The sequence below is a fragment of the Geotrypetes seraphini genome, chromosome 1, assembly GCF_902459505.1.
Source record: "Geotrypetes seraphini chromosome 1, aGeoSer1.1, whole genome shotgun sequence".
NCBI lineage: Eukaryota > Metazoa > Chordata > Amphibia > Gymnophiona > Dermophiidae > Geotrypetes > Geotrypetes seraphini.
Genome location: NC_047084.1, coordinates 366411616 through 366428196, shown reverse-complemented (window position 1 = coordinate 366428196; position 16581 = coordinate 366411616). Strand labels below are relative to the sequence as shown.

The following is a 16581-nucleotide window of genomic DNA, read 5'->3' as shown; positions in this document are numbered from 1 at the left end:
GAACTGGAAAAACTGGGATCGGTTAAATTATACTTTCTGGTGGGAATCTCTATGCCACATTTTTAAAATGGAACGTATGATGGCCATACAACAGGGACATTATAGGAAATTTATGGATGTTTGGGAGCCGTTGACTAAATTCTGTAAGGACTGATTGTTGATTTTGCCCTTTGATCATACACGTCCAGGGTGGGTGGGTGGGAGGGGGATGGGAAGATACTTTTAATTAGAGTGCAATTGTTGGATATGTAGAAAGGGAGGGTATGATATATGTATTTGTCATAAAATATAATTTGATAGAATTTAAGTGTTGTTAAAGTGTAAAATGTCTATATAATATGATGCACTTATTTTTGGCTTTAAAATGAATAAATATATTAAAAAAAAAAAAAAAATCTTGGCTTGCTACATTGGAAATAAATGCATGTTGGTAACCTGCTATTTAATAAGAAGGAAGAGAAGAGTCTATTCTCAAAATCGAAGAGCAACACAAAGAAAGGAGACAAGCAAGATGTCAAAAGACAACCAAACAGTTATTTTATTATTCTGCTGGAAGGCATCCACAGATGCTGAAACTGGGATCCTAGTTTGGACCTTTTGTTTTTAAGACTCTGCAGAAAAATAAAGTAACTGTTTGGTTGGCTTTTGGCATCTTGCTTGTCTCCTTTCTTTGTGTTGCTGATAATCTGCTCCTTGTCTAGCAGTGTGTACTGCACATACGTTCTCGCTAACCGTGTGTTTTGTGTTTACAGATGATTTTAAAGTTTCAAGTTTAGAATTTCTTTGATATACCATCCATCAAAATTTATCTAAATGATTTATAGTTAATAAAAATATTTAAAAACAGAAATAAAAATCGGAACCACATAACAATTAAATGTGGAGGGTGGGTTACAGATATTGTACAAGACTAACATGACAGGGGAAGGAAGTACAACAGGTGGCAAAAAATACATTGAGTAAAAATAAAATGTAAAAAGATGTAGGGGGATGGATAGAACATTAGGAGATAATTTGCCTCTAAAGAAGCGTTTGGTGATGGAAAAACCTGAAATAGATATTATTCCAGGGGGAAGAGAGGGCTCCGAGATTAGGTATTGTAAGTGTCCTTGAATAGAACAATTTTGAGTTTTGTCCTGAATAATGTAAGAGAAGATTCATGTTTTATATGCAGAGGAAGAATGTTCCAGAGCAAGGGCGCCATAACTGAGAAGATGGGCTTTCTAGTGGTATTGTAAAAAATTTCTCGAATGGAAGGGACAACAAGCAAATCTTGATAACGTGGGCATAAAGTGCAGGTTGAAGTGTAGGGGATTAAATATTTATCTATAAAGGTTGGGATATGGTGTTTGATTTTATAGGAGAGAAGTAGGATTTTGAATGTTAGGCGGTGTGGGATTGGAAGCCAGTGAGCATCGTGTAAAAGGGGAATGGCATTCATATAGAATAAAGAGTAACCAATTCTCACTATCCACAGGCATTTTCACTTATTCACAGCCGTGCATAGGATGACAATATTCATAGCTGTGCATATTTTTATACAAAAAACTGTACATACTGTACTTTTACAAAAAAAAATACAGTGCATAAAATACATTTATACAATGTACAATATAATAAGTAAGCTATTCTTTACAAGAAAGGTACACAAAATGACGAGTTATGGTATTAGGAAGTTAGGATGAAACAGTGTACAATGAACAGGGTTGCACAGGAACCTAACCCCTAACAGGATCGCCCAAGGATCAGATCTGTGGGCTTAGTGAATATAGCTATCCATAGGTACCTAGCTGATCTAGGTGCCTAACTTAGGGCTAGATTCATAAAGCAAACCGATCGTGTACCGATCGGTTTGCAACCCCTTTGTGACCAGCTTTCCCTCCAGCCCCATTCACTAACCTCTCCTGCGATCTGATTCGAATCTGTGCATGCAAATGAGGAGAAACGCATGCAAAGTAGGCAGGGACATGATTCCCAACACAAAATTCATGATCCGACTGGGCTGGCTGGTCATCCCAAGAAGCGACTGCTGGGGACCAGTCAAAAACGTCTTTCCAACTCTCTGAAGCCCTGATCTCTGCACGCCCTGCTCTCTGTTGCCCCGAATCTCTCCTGTCTGCTGCCCCAATGCTCTTCTCCTGCCTGCTCTGCCCCGATGAAAAAAGCAGCAAAAAGTTTAAAAAAAAAAAAAAAGTTGCAGCGCCGAAAGCCTCCTGCAACCCCGACTCTCTCGCTGCCCCGGATCGCTTGCCTGCCTGCCCCCGACTCTCCCACCCTTCCCCGCAGTGCAAGCCCATGGTTTTAACCCGCAGGCTTTAAGCGAGTTAAAAAGACGGGCTTCTTTCGCTAATCTTGTAGCAATTTCCCCTTGACTGACAGTTTTCTTTCTAATTGGCCCTGATCTAGGGTTCTAATAACCAGAAAATCCCTACTGCAGGCCCAAAGGTTGTGGCAACTCATTTCTCTTCCCCAGGACCATTCTGTGGGATGTAGCAACCCCCCCCCCCATCCCTCCCCCCCTGTTTGCGTGAATGGCGGCTCTGCCTCATCTAAATGCTCAGTAATGGTGGAATTTTTGTTAAAAAAAGGAAAAAAAAAAAATTGATCCTATTTGTGTCCTATCCATTTCCGAGTCATTCTGGCCAATTGATTCAGTAAAGCTTCTCCATACAAATGATCAAATTGTAAATATGCCTCCATTCATGCACACGTCTCGCTGTAACATCGATTGGCGCACGTGCGCACTGTATCCTTGTTAGTTTTGAAGATCATAACGCATGTGCTAGATCTTTAGGACTTCACTGTGTAGAAATGGGGCGGGGTTTAATTATGAACATCATTGGTGGGCTCCGAATGCGCCTACTGCAAAGCATTGTTGTTGTAAAAAATACAATATAAGAACTGTAGTTTTTACCAACCTCTCTTTTTTTCTTAAGTGCTGTTGCAAGCTGTATAAGCTGTAACTGTAGCTTTTTGAAAAATTTGTTGGAGAGGTTTAAGGAGAAATAGCATCGGAGGTTTGTGAGTGAGCTGTAGAATTCTTCGAGTTTGTCCTTTTTATTACAGATCAATCTTGAAGTTTATTGCATGCTTCCAAACAGCTTAACAACTTAACAACTCCAAACAGCTTAACAACTCAGGAAAAGAACTGTTAAGTTGCTAGAAGGCACGACAGTTAACAGCAGTTGAATGCGCTGGGATCACGTGCTGTTATATACCTCCGCCTGTCCTGGGGGACGATAGTAAAGGCCAATTTTCGTATCTGCGCCATATTGACCAGGAATTTTGATCCAGAGTGACTCAAGCTTCTCTTTCATTTGTGTTGTAACCATTTCAACAGAATCTATTTCCTCCTTAACATATAGAGCAATACCTCCACCTTTCTGCCCTACTCGATCTCTTCTATACAGTTTGTATCCCTGTAGTACTGTGTCCCATTTGTTTTCTTCATTCCACCATGTTTCTGTTATGCCAATGATATCCAATATGTCATGTCTTGCTATTGTCTCTAGTTCCCCCATTTTGTTACCTAGACTTCTAGCATTCGTATACATACATCTAAGTTCTCTTCGTGTTACCTTTTTGGACCTTCTACTCTTGGCTGTCCCTGTAGTTTCAATTACGGTATCCTTTACTGCTCCTGTGTTATCACCCTTGTTTGCTGTGTGGTCGTCCCCTCCTGTGTCTGAGTTGTCCCTTCCTGCTTTTTCTCCCTTATTGGCTGTGAGCTTCAACAGATAGGAATTCATTTTTCCTTTTTATTCAGTAAGCTCACTTTTACTAATATCCACAGCATTTTTCAGCACGTGTGCTACCTACATTATGCCTGTATTATTGTTTTCATGTTTTGTTTTGTTAAATAAAGATATTCCAGTTTTCTATTTTACTTGGCACATTTCTGCTTTCCTTTCCTCTTCCATTTCTAGATACTCACAAGAGGAGACAAACCTATCAGTGACCTCTGATCTGCAATCCTTGACTTTATTTCCTGGATAAATGAAGTGTGCAGTTATTGCGGCCGCCACTTCAGATGTTACAAGCCAGACACAAATAAACAATGACAAAAAGGCAGTAGGGAGGAAGGGGGACGGAGGAAGAGGCAAATGCGCAGAATGAAGAGATTGGATGGAAAATTGGCAACTTTGTCACTTGTTAGAATGATGATTGCTTGACTGCTGTTTACGATGCTACCTGAGAGCCAGCTGCAGAAACACCAGATGGTCAGGCTGAAAGAGGGATTTGAAGATGTAACCGCAATCTGTTATAGTAGTAGGCAGAGCCAACATAGTATCATCAAGAGAGATATTTTGACCTGCGTTGTTTTGTCTGAGTTAGAGAGAAGCTTCTTGTAACAGACTGAACCTTTTTTTTCCCCCTCAAGCACCTCTACTATTTTGGAATATTTCTAAATGTCTTGATAAGAACTGCTCTGGTTCCCAATACACAATCCTCTTTCTTTTTTTTTTTTTGCCTTTGAAGAACATAGTTCCCTTGTGAAATCAGTACATTACTGAGGTTCAAAACTATACTAGTTACAGTTCAGATGCAGTGTAGTAACAAAAGCAATATGGTTATTAGAGATACCGGGAACAGGAAATGACAATTTCATTTATTTGATTGAAAAAATTGCCCTCTGAAGAGAAACAGAGTCTGGGCTACCAGCCGAGTCTCAAATCAGCATTAGCAATATCAGGGGGCTTGAACTTTGAATTTAGCAATCACATCTTTATTTAAACTTTGTTTTCTTAGATTATTTAAACCATGTTTTTTGTATATATGAAGAACAATTAGAAAAGACTAAAATTTTAGGTATTGCATATCATAAATTGAGGAGAACGATTATTTAACTTAGGGCTCTTTTTACGAAGGCGCGTTAGGGTCTTAACGCGTGGAATAGCGCACGCTAGCCGCTACTGCTTCCTCTTGAGCAGGTGGTAGTTTTTTGGCTAGCGCGTGAGCACCCGCTAATCTGGTGCGTGCGCTAAAAATGCTAATGCGCCTTCGTAAAAGGAGCCCATAGTGTGCACTAACAAAATATTAGCACATGCTAAATGCTGTGCATCCTAATTTATACTGTACCTATGGGGCATGGGGCAAATAGGCCCTGATTCTATAAATGGTAGCTAATCTACAGTAGGTACCTAACTTTTATTTAAGTATTTATTTACCACTTATAGCCTAAATGGTTTACATTCAGGTACTCAAGCATTTTCCCTTATCTGTCCCGGAGGGCTCACAATCTATCTAATATACCTAGGCAATGGGGGATTAAGTGACTTGCCCAGGATCACAAGGAGCAGCATGGGATTTGAACTCACAATCTTAGGATGCTGAGGCTACGGCTATAACCACTGCACCACCACACACTAATCTGTGCAATTAACAACTCATAATTTCCAAAAATTAAAATTAATTGGATGGCAGGTATCTAACTTGGTAGGTGCCTGCCACTTTTAACTAGGCACCTAGTCCAAGGCACCTACCAGAAAGTGAGCATTGTTAAGGGCGGATCATGGGCATCTACATTTTTTGAATGCACATTCATTTTCTTTCTTTTTTTTTTTTTTTTTTAATATATCTTGGCAGTTCCAGTCTGCTATTTCTTGCTTTGCTTGATATTATTTAGCAAGTGGCAGATTTTACTACTGGCTTGGGTAAGTTCCTCCATGTTCACTCAGAAATGGTGGATCTTATACTCATGTTTATTCCAGATATACAATGAATATTCCAGATTCTGTTCAAGTAATGAGAACAACTATGCATTTTTCCTCTGAAGTATGATATTTAGGTATGATTCTTGACTCATGGCTGTCTTTTCAAGCACATATACATGAATTGGTGAAGAAGGTGTATTTTAAACTGAGATGATTGAGTAATCTCAGATCATATTTGTCTGGAGCTAATTTTAAATTTGTTCTTCAAGTTGTTTTGTCCAGTCTGGACTATTGCAATCTTGTTTAATTGGGAGTATCTACAACTACAGTATGTGCATTGCAAGTAACCCAAAATTTGATAACTTGTGTCTTGTTTAGGACTGCAAAATATGACCATGTGTCAGAATTTGACATCAAATTGTACTGGCTAAAAATTAAATATAGAATACAATGCAAGTTGTTGTTAACATATTTGTGTATACATCGGATAGCACTGAAATATTGGGTCGATAGGGTACTTCCATACATTCCATCTCACCATTTATGTTCAGTTAATTGTGGAGATTTGTATATAGCAACTGTAAAGCAAATGAGATTGCAAACGACTAGAGTAGGTGCCTTTTCTTGCATTGGTCATGATAGCTGGAATAATCCATTATATATTAGGCAACAGAGAGACTTGGATACTTCTAAAAGAATCAGGCAGCACTAGCTTGCTCTAGGCACCAGGCTGGAGAAATGCCATACTATACTTTTGAATCAGTCTTGTAAGACCATAAGAGATGGGTTTGCCAAAAGCAGCCTTTGCCCTGGATGCCATTTTGTCTAGTGATAACCCCTGCAAAGACATAATTCAACGGTAGCATTGACAAGTCCCTAAATGAAAGATCCATAATCCATTAAGATGGACTTGGGAAAATCCGCTATTCATTCCTGGGATAAGCAGTATAAACTCTGTCTTACTTTTTTGGTATATTGCCAGGTACTTGTAACCGGGATTGGCCACTGTTGAAAACAGGATAAAGAAAGCCCTTTGAATTAATTAAAGGGCGCATAATATGGGACGAGCCCTGCATGAGTTCAGGTTAAAGTTAAAAGGGGGGGGGGGTAGGAGTGAGGTACATAAGAGGTAACAAGAATTAATGGGGAATTTGAAGATTTTGATTGGTTTGAAATTTATAGGTTTGGGCTAGTGATAAGTGTAGGTGAGTGGTGATTGGTTGAGAAGGAAGAATTGTGAGTGGTGGCTTTCGGCGGGAGAATTGTTGAAGATTTTGTGTGGGAGGTGGGGTGTGAGGAGGGTAGGCAGGAAGGTGTGTGGGAAATTAGGAGTTGAGGGTAGGAGGCAATCTTTTCAGTTAATTCAATTTAATTCAATTTACTTCAATTTCATTTCGTGGGCGGTGCATTGTGAAGGAGTTGAATTACTTGTGGTCGTTGCGGCGTGCTTACCTTGGCGCTGAGGTGGTGTTAGTAGGGGTAGTCGCCGCGGCGATTTTAGCGCTGGTTCGGGCAGTTCCCCTTTTCCTTTTGTAGACGGTGTTCGCGGCTGCAGTTGCCGTGGGCGGTGTCACGTCGTTCGACGGGCTTGTATTTCCTGTCGGGTGCTTTGCGGCAGGAGCGACCTGCTTTACGGCTTGAGCGGCGGCGGGACTTGCCGTGGTCCGGTTGGGAGAATTGTTGGAGTGGAGCGGGGTTCTAGCACTGCTACAAAGTGCGAGGCAGTGGCGCCCGTTTTGAATTGGACGCGGTGGTTTCCTGCAGCGTGTTGGGTGAGTTCTGTTTGTTCTGAGTTCTGTTTGCTCTGAGCTGGTGGGGGAGCTGTTTTAATTGTATTTTGTAGTTTAACTCCTGGTTTGGGTCTGGTTGGGAGCATTGTGTGTGTCTCAGCTAGAAAAAGGGGCTGGCTCAGTGATGGCTCCTAAACAAAAAGTGCTGCCTAAAAAGAAACAGCCTGAAAAGGGGCAGAAGGCAGCACGGGTGGGTAAGGCCACTAGAAAGGAGAATAATGTTTCCAGGGATAGCACTGTTGGACAAGTGGCCCGGCGTATTGCAGCTGAACGATTGAGTGTTTCAGCTGGAGTGAGACTTGCACGGAGAGCTGCTGTAGTGGGGTCCGCTAGTGGCAGTGGCTTGCGTCCGGAGGCTTTGAGTGCTGAGCTCGCTGAAGAAGGTCCTGATGCTGCTGTACCTGGCACCTCTCAATCAATCACTTCACCAACGCCTGTTACGGCTCCGGCTGGTGAGTTTGCTAGATGTGTGTCTGAGTTGTTGGGTATGGTGGCTGGGGGTAGAGAGTCTGAAGGTGTGGTTAGTGGTGGGGTGGGTAGTGCGGTGGGTGCTTCACGGAAGTCTTTAGGTAAAAGGTTGAGGAATAAAAAATTTTTGCATCGCTTGCAGCATGTGGTGAGGCATTTGGATAGGGATCGTAAGAGTAGGAGGTTGGATGTGGTGGATCCTATGCATGTTTGGGAATCTTCTGATTCTTGGGATTCTTCTCATTCTCCTTCCTCATCTTCTTCGTCGGATGTGGTGCCTGTGGCTGCATCGGGCGAAAGTGGTGTTTGTGTGCCTGGTACGTCGGGTGGCATGGCTCAATTTTCTCGTTCTGGACATACGTTATGTGAAATTGCACCGTTGGATGGGCAGTTGTCTCAGAAATGGAAGAGAAAAATTTTGAGAATGAAATATGTGGATGTTTTTGCTTTATTGGAATCTGAGCAAGAAGGTTTTGAAAGAAAGAAAAGTGAGGAAGGAAGAGAGGAAGGGAAGAAAAAGAGAAGTAGAGTTTCCCGAACTATATTTAACTGGTTATTGGGTTTCCATGTGTATGCTAGTGTTTTAGGGTCTGCCAAGCCGGGACTGTATCCTGGCTTACTGCGTTATGCTGATCTGATTTTACGGGCTTACAGGACTTATGGTGGGTGGGCCTGGTTAAATTATGACGAGCATTTTCGGCGTGGTATGGCTCGTGATAAGTCTGAAGCTTGGGGCTTCAGGGATGTGGACTTGTGGTTGACTGAAATGACTTCAGTTCGGCCTTCGTTTTTTCGAGGAGTCCCCTCCTCAGGAGGCTCTATGCCTTTGGGGAGGGGAGCCTCAGGTCCAGCAGGAATGGGTCAAGCAGGGGTTGGTGTTGGGGGAATGGGATCTGTGGGGTGGCAAGGTGGTGCAAGAGTCGGATTGGTGGGCTCGGCCTGTTTCCAGTTTAATGGAGGTCGGTGTGACAGAGCTGGGTGTAGATTCCGGCATGTGTGCAGTCAATGCTCGGGCTCCCACCCTGCCATTCGATGTCCAGGTGCCTGGAGTAAAGGACCGGTTGGGCGATCCGCTGGAGCGGCTGCCCCGGGTGTGTCTGGACAAGGCCCCTTCCCCCGTTGATCTGCAGGAGCTTGCTTGTTGGTTGCCCTTATATCCTAATCAGGTAGATGCTGACAGGCTTTGGGGGGGTTTTACTGAAGGGTTTATTATCCCTTTTGATGGTCCCTTGCTGTTGCATACCTGTGTGAATTCACCATCTGTTGCGAAACATGTTATGGTGGTTCGTGAAAAATTGGGAAAAGAAATTGATTTAGGACGAATCGCGGGGCCTTTCCTGTTTCCTCCTTTTGATAATTTGGTGCTTTCACCTTTGGGGGTGATTCCAAAGAAGGAGCCAGGAAAATTCCGTTTGATTCATAATTTATCCTTTCATTTGGGGTTTAGTGTAAATTCCTTTATTGATCCGAGTTTTTGCTCGGTTCAATATGCATCTTTTGATCGGGCGTTAGACATGTTAAGGGGTTTGGGTCCTGGTGCGTTAATGGCTAAAGCAGATATAGAATCAGCGTTTCGGTTATTGCCGGTTCACCCTTCGTCGTTTTATTTATTAGGCTTTCAATTTGAACATCATTATTATTTTGATAAATGTATGCCTATGGGTTGCTCTGTTTCCTGTGCATATTTTGAAGCTTTTTCTACTTTCTTGCATTGGGTAATGGAGCAATGTTCTGGGTCATCCTGTATTGTACATTATTTGGATGATTTCTTGTTTGGAGGTGTTGTAGGGTCTAATCAGTGTAGTGTGCTGTTAGATACATTCCGTGGTGTGATGCATAGGTTGGGTGTTCCGTTGGCTGAAAGTAAGTCAGAAGGGCCGTGCTCGACTTTGGTTTTTTTGGGCATTGAGTTAGATTCTGTGCGAATGGAGTCTCGATTGCCATTGGAAAAAGTTCAAGCTTTGCGTTCTGCAATTGACGGAGCTTTGCAGAAGAGGAAGTTGACCCTCACTGAAATTCAGTCTTTGGTGGGGCGGTTGAATTTTGCTTCTCGCGTTATACCTATGGGTCGTGTTTTTGCACGTCATTTGGCTTTATTAACTAAAGGCGTTACAAAGAAGCATTATCGTATACGATTGTCGCGGGTAGTGCGTGAGGATTTGTTAATGTGGAAAACATTTTTAGTTCAGTTTAATGGGGTGAGAGTATGGCCTCAGCCATTGGTATCGGATACTGATTTGCGTCTGTTTACAGATGCTTCTGGTGGATGTGGTTTCGGAATCTATTTTCATGGAGCTTGGTGTGCTGAGGCTTGGCCTGATGGCTGGCGGGCCAGGGGATGGTGTGATAATATAGCATTTTTAGAGTTGTTTCCAGTTTGGGTGACACTGAAATTATTTGGTTGTAGGTTAGAGAATAGACGGGTTTTATTAAGTTCAGACAATGTGGCAGTGGTGGAAGCGGTAAATAGACAGAGAGTGCATTGCAAATTGTTACTGGGTTTGTTGCGCTTGATAGTGCTGGAGTGTTTATGCTTGAATTTGACATTGAGGGCGCGTCATGTTCCTGGTCATACTAATGCAATTGCTGATTCTCTTTCTCGCTTTCAGTGGACCCGTTTTCATGCATTGGCTCCTGGAGCGGAAGGTGGCCCGACACTGATGCCAGCATCTTTGTGGCAGCACTTCCTAGAAGCTTCCAGACTCTGTTGAAGAATTTGTTGGCACCTAACACGTGGAAAGTTTACAGTGCTGGATGGCGTCGTTTTCTATATTTTTTACAATCTGTTCAAGGAGCTGATTGTTTGCAAATTGATGAGCGTTCTATCATTGATTTTATTTTATTTGCGCATTCTGTTGGATGGTCGGTGGGGGTTGTGAATCAAGTATTGGCAGGGGTTGCTTTTGTTTGTAAGATTCAAGGTTGGCAGGATCCTACTTCCTCCTTTTTAGTTCGTAAGCTTCGAGTGGGTTTTGTTCGTGGGAAGGCTTCCTTTAGTCCGGCTTTGGTAAGGTTGCCTATTTTGACGGACCACTTAGTGAGTATGGGGGAGTCACTTCCTCTGATTTGTGTGTCTCCTTTTGAAGTGGTTCTTTTTCGACTAGCCTTTTCAGTTGCTTTTTTTGGGGCTTTGCGTATAAGTGAATTGGTGGCTTCGTCCAAGAATTCGGATGGTAGGACGGGGTTGTTGTTTAGCGATGTGGTTTTATCTTCCTTAGAGTTGCGTGGTTGTATCCGGCGCTCCAAGACAGATCCTATGGGGAAAGGATGTTGGTTTCGATTGCATGCAGTGGTGCAATTTTCGGAGTGTCCGGTATCTTTGGCTCATCGATATGCTTCAATTCGGCCTCAACAGGGCCTGTTTTGGTTGGTGCATGCGGATGGGTCACCATTAACTAGGTTTCAATTTAATGCAGTTTTTAAACGAGTGTTGGGTTGTGTGGGTTTAAACCCTACGCTATTTGGCACTCATTCTTTTCGAATTGGGGCAGCTACTTTTGCGGCTCAGGAGGGCGGGTCTCCGGATTTCATTAGGAAAATTGGGAGGTGGGCGTCCAATAGGTATTTGGGTTATGTTCGTACTACTTAATATTGCTCAGTTACACTTAATTTGTTTTCTCTCCTTATCTTATTTAGCTTGCATCCGGACTTTGCCAGTGGAGGTGTGTGTCTGGCTGTGTGGGCATTCTTTCATATTCTGGGCAAGGAAGCATGCAGTTACTTCTCGTTGGGGGTTGAATCTTGGACTGGCTGAATTGGGTATCTCCATTCAATGGCTGGGACAGCGTGGGATGCGCTGGAATCAACTCTTGCCAACCTTGTTGGAGGCAGAACGTTTTTCTTATCCAGATTTGATACTTGTACATTTGGGAGGGAATGATTTATGTCATATTAAGGGGGTGGATTTAATTAGGCAAATGCAAAAGGATTTTGTTATTCTGTTGTCTCATTTTCCGTTAACTCGCTTAGTTTGGTCAAAAATTATTCCTCGTTTGGTATGGAAAGATGCTCGAAATGAGCGTGCGATTGAGCGATTGCGGCGCAGGGTGAATGTGGAGGTTGCTAGATGGGTGGGCTGTTTGGGGGGTATGATCCTTAGTCATGATTTGTTATCCACTGACTGCCCTGGCTTATACCGGCCGGATGGGGCTCACTTATCTGATATTGGTCTAGATATTTTTATTAGCACAGTGCAGGATTTGTTGGAAGCTGTGTTTAAAGTGTAATTTGGCTGCAGCTAGTTTGGGGGAGTGGTGACAAGCTTATGCTGTCTCCACTTTGGCGGAAAATGAAATGGAGTTCCTTCCAGGCGGCCAGGGATTGTGGGGAAATAAGTTCAAGATATGATAAATGTTGTATGCTGTGGGCGGTACCGCCACAGACAGGTGAGGCCGGGCGACACCGCAGGTCTTGCAGATGGGATACTTGGAATGTAATATAATGTGGGGATGTTGGGGAGAAGCAGCTAGGTCGGGACCGACTAGCTGTTGGGAATGAAAGGAAAGGCCGCCTAGGAAGAGGGATATGAAATAAGTTAAATTCACTGTTATGCAATTTGAAAATGAATAAAGCTGCGGCCAAATTTATGCCATAATAAGGATGTGTTAGTGTTATTTTGTTCAAATTTTGAATTGTTTGAATGCAGAGTGCGAGTTCCTAATATTATGGGTTTGGTCCCGGTTTGGCGATGCTTTGTTCTTATTCATTCCTGGTCATGGGTGGAATACATTGGCATTCACTAAACTAAACTAATAATTACAGTTCCTTAAATATGGAAAAAAGTATGCTATGTTAATACCGACGGGTTTTAAGACTTTATCTCCTTTTCTTAGCATTGCATGCTCCTAAAGAAATTGTATTGCCTCTATCAGGCCCCTTTGCAGACAGCAGTCTTGGATGCTGATGAGGAGAACCCGAAGAGTGTTCCAGTTCTCTTTTCTTCACTCGTGCATGTATGCTAGTGAGAAAACAAAGCAAAACCTGAAACAACAGCAGTAGTTGTCAAGAGGGAGCTGTATTAATTACATGCAATATGCCTCATAAGAGGAATGAGCCGGTTTTATTGCAGTACTAATATTACCTATAGTGGGAAGGTTACTCTAGCTGCTATCATAATCTTTGTATCATTAACTTTCCTTGTTTAGAGGAAGAGATTAACAACCTTACAAATTGTTACAGTAAATGCATGTACTACCTCTGTGTTCAGTAGAAAGGCTTCTATTGGATGGGAATAATCTTATGAGCTCATTTTAAGGTTCATAACTAAGGGAAATGTGTCACATTACACACCCAGCAGTGAATTTTATATTAGAATTAATTTAATTGGTTTTTCTATCTGTATAGATCTCAGTATCCCCCTACCTGTCTAACTATATATAGAGATTTCTCTCTTAGAGATTCAAGAATTACATTTTTCAACTACTGTCAACATTATGCCTGGATATCCAATGCTAGGCTGCATCTGGGCCACCAGCATTGAATATTCAGGTTTGTGTGACTGGCTATCCCTTATCTGGGGTGGGCAAACTATGGCCTATGGGCTGTATGTTGCCCACAAACAGATCTCCCCCTCGCCTTTCCAGTCCCACAGCCCAGCCCAGTACTAGCGATTAACCTCAATGCAAAGGCCCTGCTGACCTCGCTCCCTCTATTGCATTCTGTACATGTTGTATTTGCATCAGAGAGGTGGGACCAGCAGGGCATGTGGGTACCAAGGCTGCTCCTCACTGAAATTAATCATCAATAGTGAGCTGGGCAATATGTTTTGCTTCGGTATCAAAGGAATGGAAGGGAGAGGTACAATCTGCTTCTAAGTGAGAGAGAGAGAAAAGGGGCACTATCAGGATCGGGGGAGGTGGGATGATAAGAGAAATGAATTGGGGCACTTGGATAGGAAGGGAAGTGAGAGGAACTACTGCACATAGATTATGGGTTAGGGAAGAGACAGAAGAGCTATATCGCACATAGAGGGAAAAAGAGATGTTACAGAGAGGGAGAGAGAAAGATGGGGTGGGGAAGGGAGATAGAGCAATGTGAAGGAATTTTATTTGTCTATGAAGGGGCTGGGGGAAGAAATGTTGTGACATTTATTTTGCCCTTCATGTAAAAAGCTCCCCTACCCCTTCTTTATCTGATATAAGGGCTCATTTTCAAAGCACCTAGACAAAGTACGATAGGTTACTATACCATAACATAAAAATCAATTTCTAGATCGCATAACCAAAAAATGTTCTATGTCATTTACAAAGAATTAAATAATCATTGACATCGGGAAATTATAATTGAGAAAAATAAATAAATTAGATAATTGGAATAAAATAGTGGAGGATATTGAAATGTTAGCTGCTCAGAAACTTGGAAAAAAATAAGTTTTCAGTTGTCTTCTAAAATGTAAATAGGAAAGTGAAGTTAATAACAAGTTCTGAAAGTCCTTATCCCAAGATGCTGTTTGATACAAAAGTGCATGCACATGATATCTTTAAAAAAACCCTGACAGGCGGAAAGACATAGCGTATGTTTTGAAGTGTTTTGAAAAGAGCCTCTAAGTGTGATATTCAGCACTTAACTGTTTAATCTAAACTGGATAAAGATATGACTATGTTTTATGTGGTTCTATTTGTCTTAGGGGGTTAAGTGCTGAATATCGGCAGGTAACTGCATAAGTGCTGACTCTGTCCCAAAATATCCGGCTTTGTGTTTGGAAGTTAGTGCTGATGTTTAGTGACAGTATCCACTTAGGTGTTGAACATGATTAGATAGTCATGTACAAGAGATTTAACCAGACAAGAGCTTCTCCTACTTTGTTAAATCACTTTGAATATCACAACCAAAAATATAGTGCCTAATAAATGAATAGCACCCCATGATTGTAGCAGAAGACAGTTTATTTGAGAATCGTATGTATTAAGAATTGTTTTACTCCAAATAAATTTTAACTTTAGTAGAATTCAGAACTTTCTACTGGTAAGACTAATTAAGGGGTCCTTTTACTAAGCTTCAGTAAAAAATGGCTTTAGTGAGCTCTTATGGGGAGTTTGTCCCAAACTAGAGAATGACACGGTGGCGGTTACCCGCAGCTAGCCGTGTTTAGCCGCGGGTAACCCTTCAAAACAGTGACCAAAAAAATGGTCACCACAAGTTCAGGGACAAGGCAATTCACCATGGGGCGGTGAATGGTAGCACGGGGCGGTGAACCATCTGGAATGCGCGGTGAACGAGCAGCAGCCCACTCTCTCCCGCCGGCCGGACGACCATGCATCTCCCTCCCTCCCTCCTTTTTCCTTACCTTTTCTTGTTAAAGCGCACGTTTTTTATAAGGCTAGGAGCTGTATTACAGCCGGAGCCTTGAAGTCAAGTCGCGTTGCACACTGGAAAAAGTCTCCTCTGATGCAACTTCCTGTTTACGATTGCATCGGAGGAGACTTTTCTAGCCGGCAACCCGACGTGACTTCAAGGCCCCGGCTGTAATACAGCTCCTAACCTTATAGAAAACGCGCGTTTTAACAAGAAAAGGTAAGGGAAAAGAAGGGAGGGAGGGAAATGCACAGCTGGCCGGTGGGAGGGAGCTGCTGGACCGCGTAAAGGGTGCTGGGGGTGGGGGGATGGAGAGGAGAAGACGCTGAAGTCGGGGATGGGGCCGGGGCGGTGAAAGAGACAACGGGGTGGTGACGGGGCGGTGAAGGGGACGGCAGAGACGGGGGACGGGGCGGTGAAGGGGTCAGCAGGGACGGGGCGGTACAGAAGATGATGGTCCGGGGACGGGGTGGTGACGGGGACATAATTTTTCCCCGTGTCATTCTCTATCCCAAACATCAAATCTATTTTTCATGTAGACATAAAAATTCCTGTATCTTATTATTTTCATTTATTTTTGTGCATTGATGTTACTATCAGCCTTTGGCCATTTTTTTACAAATTACTATGGCAGCACCTACCACAACCTATTTTGTAGGTGGTAAAGACTCCCATGTTATCAGTGAGTAAGCTGATTAGCGCTGGAACGTCCGCTTTCTGCTCATGAGATGCCCCTCAAGAAAACATACAAAAAAATTTAGCAAAACTAACACAAACTGCTCAATTTTAAATGCTATTTAACTGTCCAGGAATGGCCACCGCTAAATATCCCAGTCACTGGCTATGTCACGTGACATAGCCACTCAGGGCTAACATTCATTGGCTGACTGGCTAAGTCTGACAGCCAGAGAGACCTATCTTTGGTCACTATGACTTGGTTGGCTAGCCAATGGATATCAGCATGGCTGGCTATGTCTACCATGATTGAACTTAGACTGCAAATTTGATGCCTGTAGATGGATATGGCCCCGGCCTTGAATTTCCAAGTTTGTTGCCAACCGCAGGAGGTAGCTGGTCTGAGAAATGGCTTCAGAATGCTTTAGTACATTCAATGTTTGGCCATGTGTGCTTTATTAGCGTCTAATGCAGCTTAGCTTACTTAATAAAATTGGTACAGTAATGTACATGAGCTAATAGAAAGTGAAGGTCCCTGTCCCAGAATTATTGGCCCCTGTTTCACATCAGGAGTACATTCTAACACAAAGTGCAGTTTGAAAATGCAAAGATTTTACAAACAAACAAAAAACAATAAAACTACTAATGTGAATGCTGATATTTAGGCCCTGAACCCAGTGCTAAAGAAATATTGTAGCAAT

General features: G+C 42.6%; 1 protein-coding gene across 24 annotated transcripts in view; it reads left to right on the top strand.

The window, feature by feature from the left end:
* Nucleotides 1-16581, top strand: part of ADGRL3 (adhesion G protein-coupled receptor L3) — a 1804713-nt gene that overhangs the window by 1278368 nt on the left and 509764 nt on the right. The window lies entirely within an intron of this gene.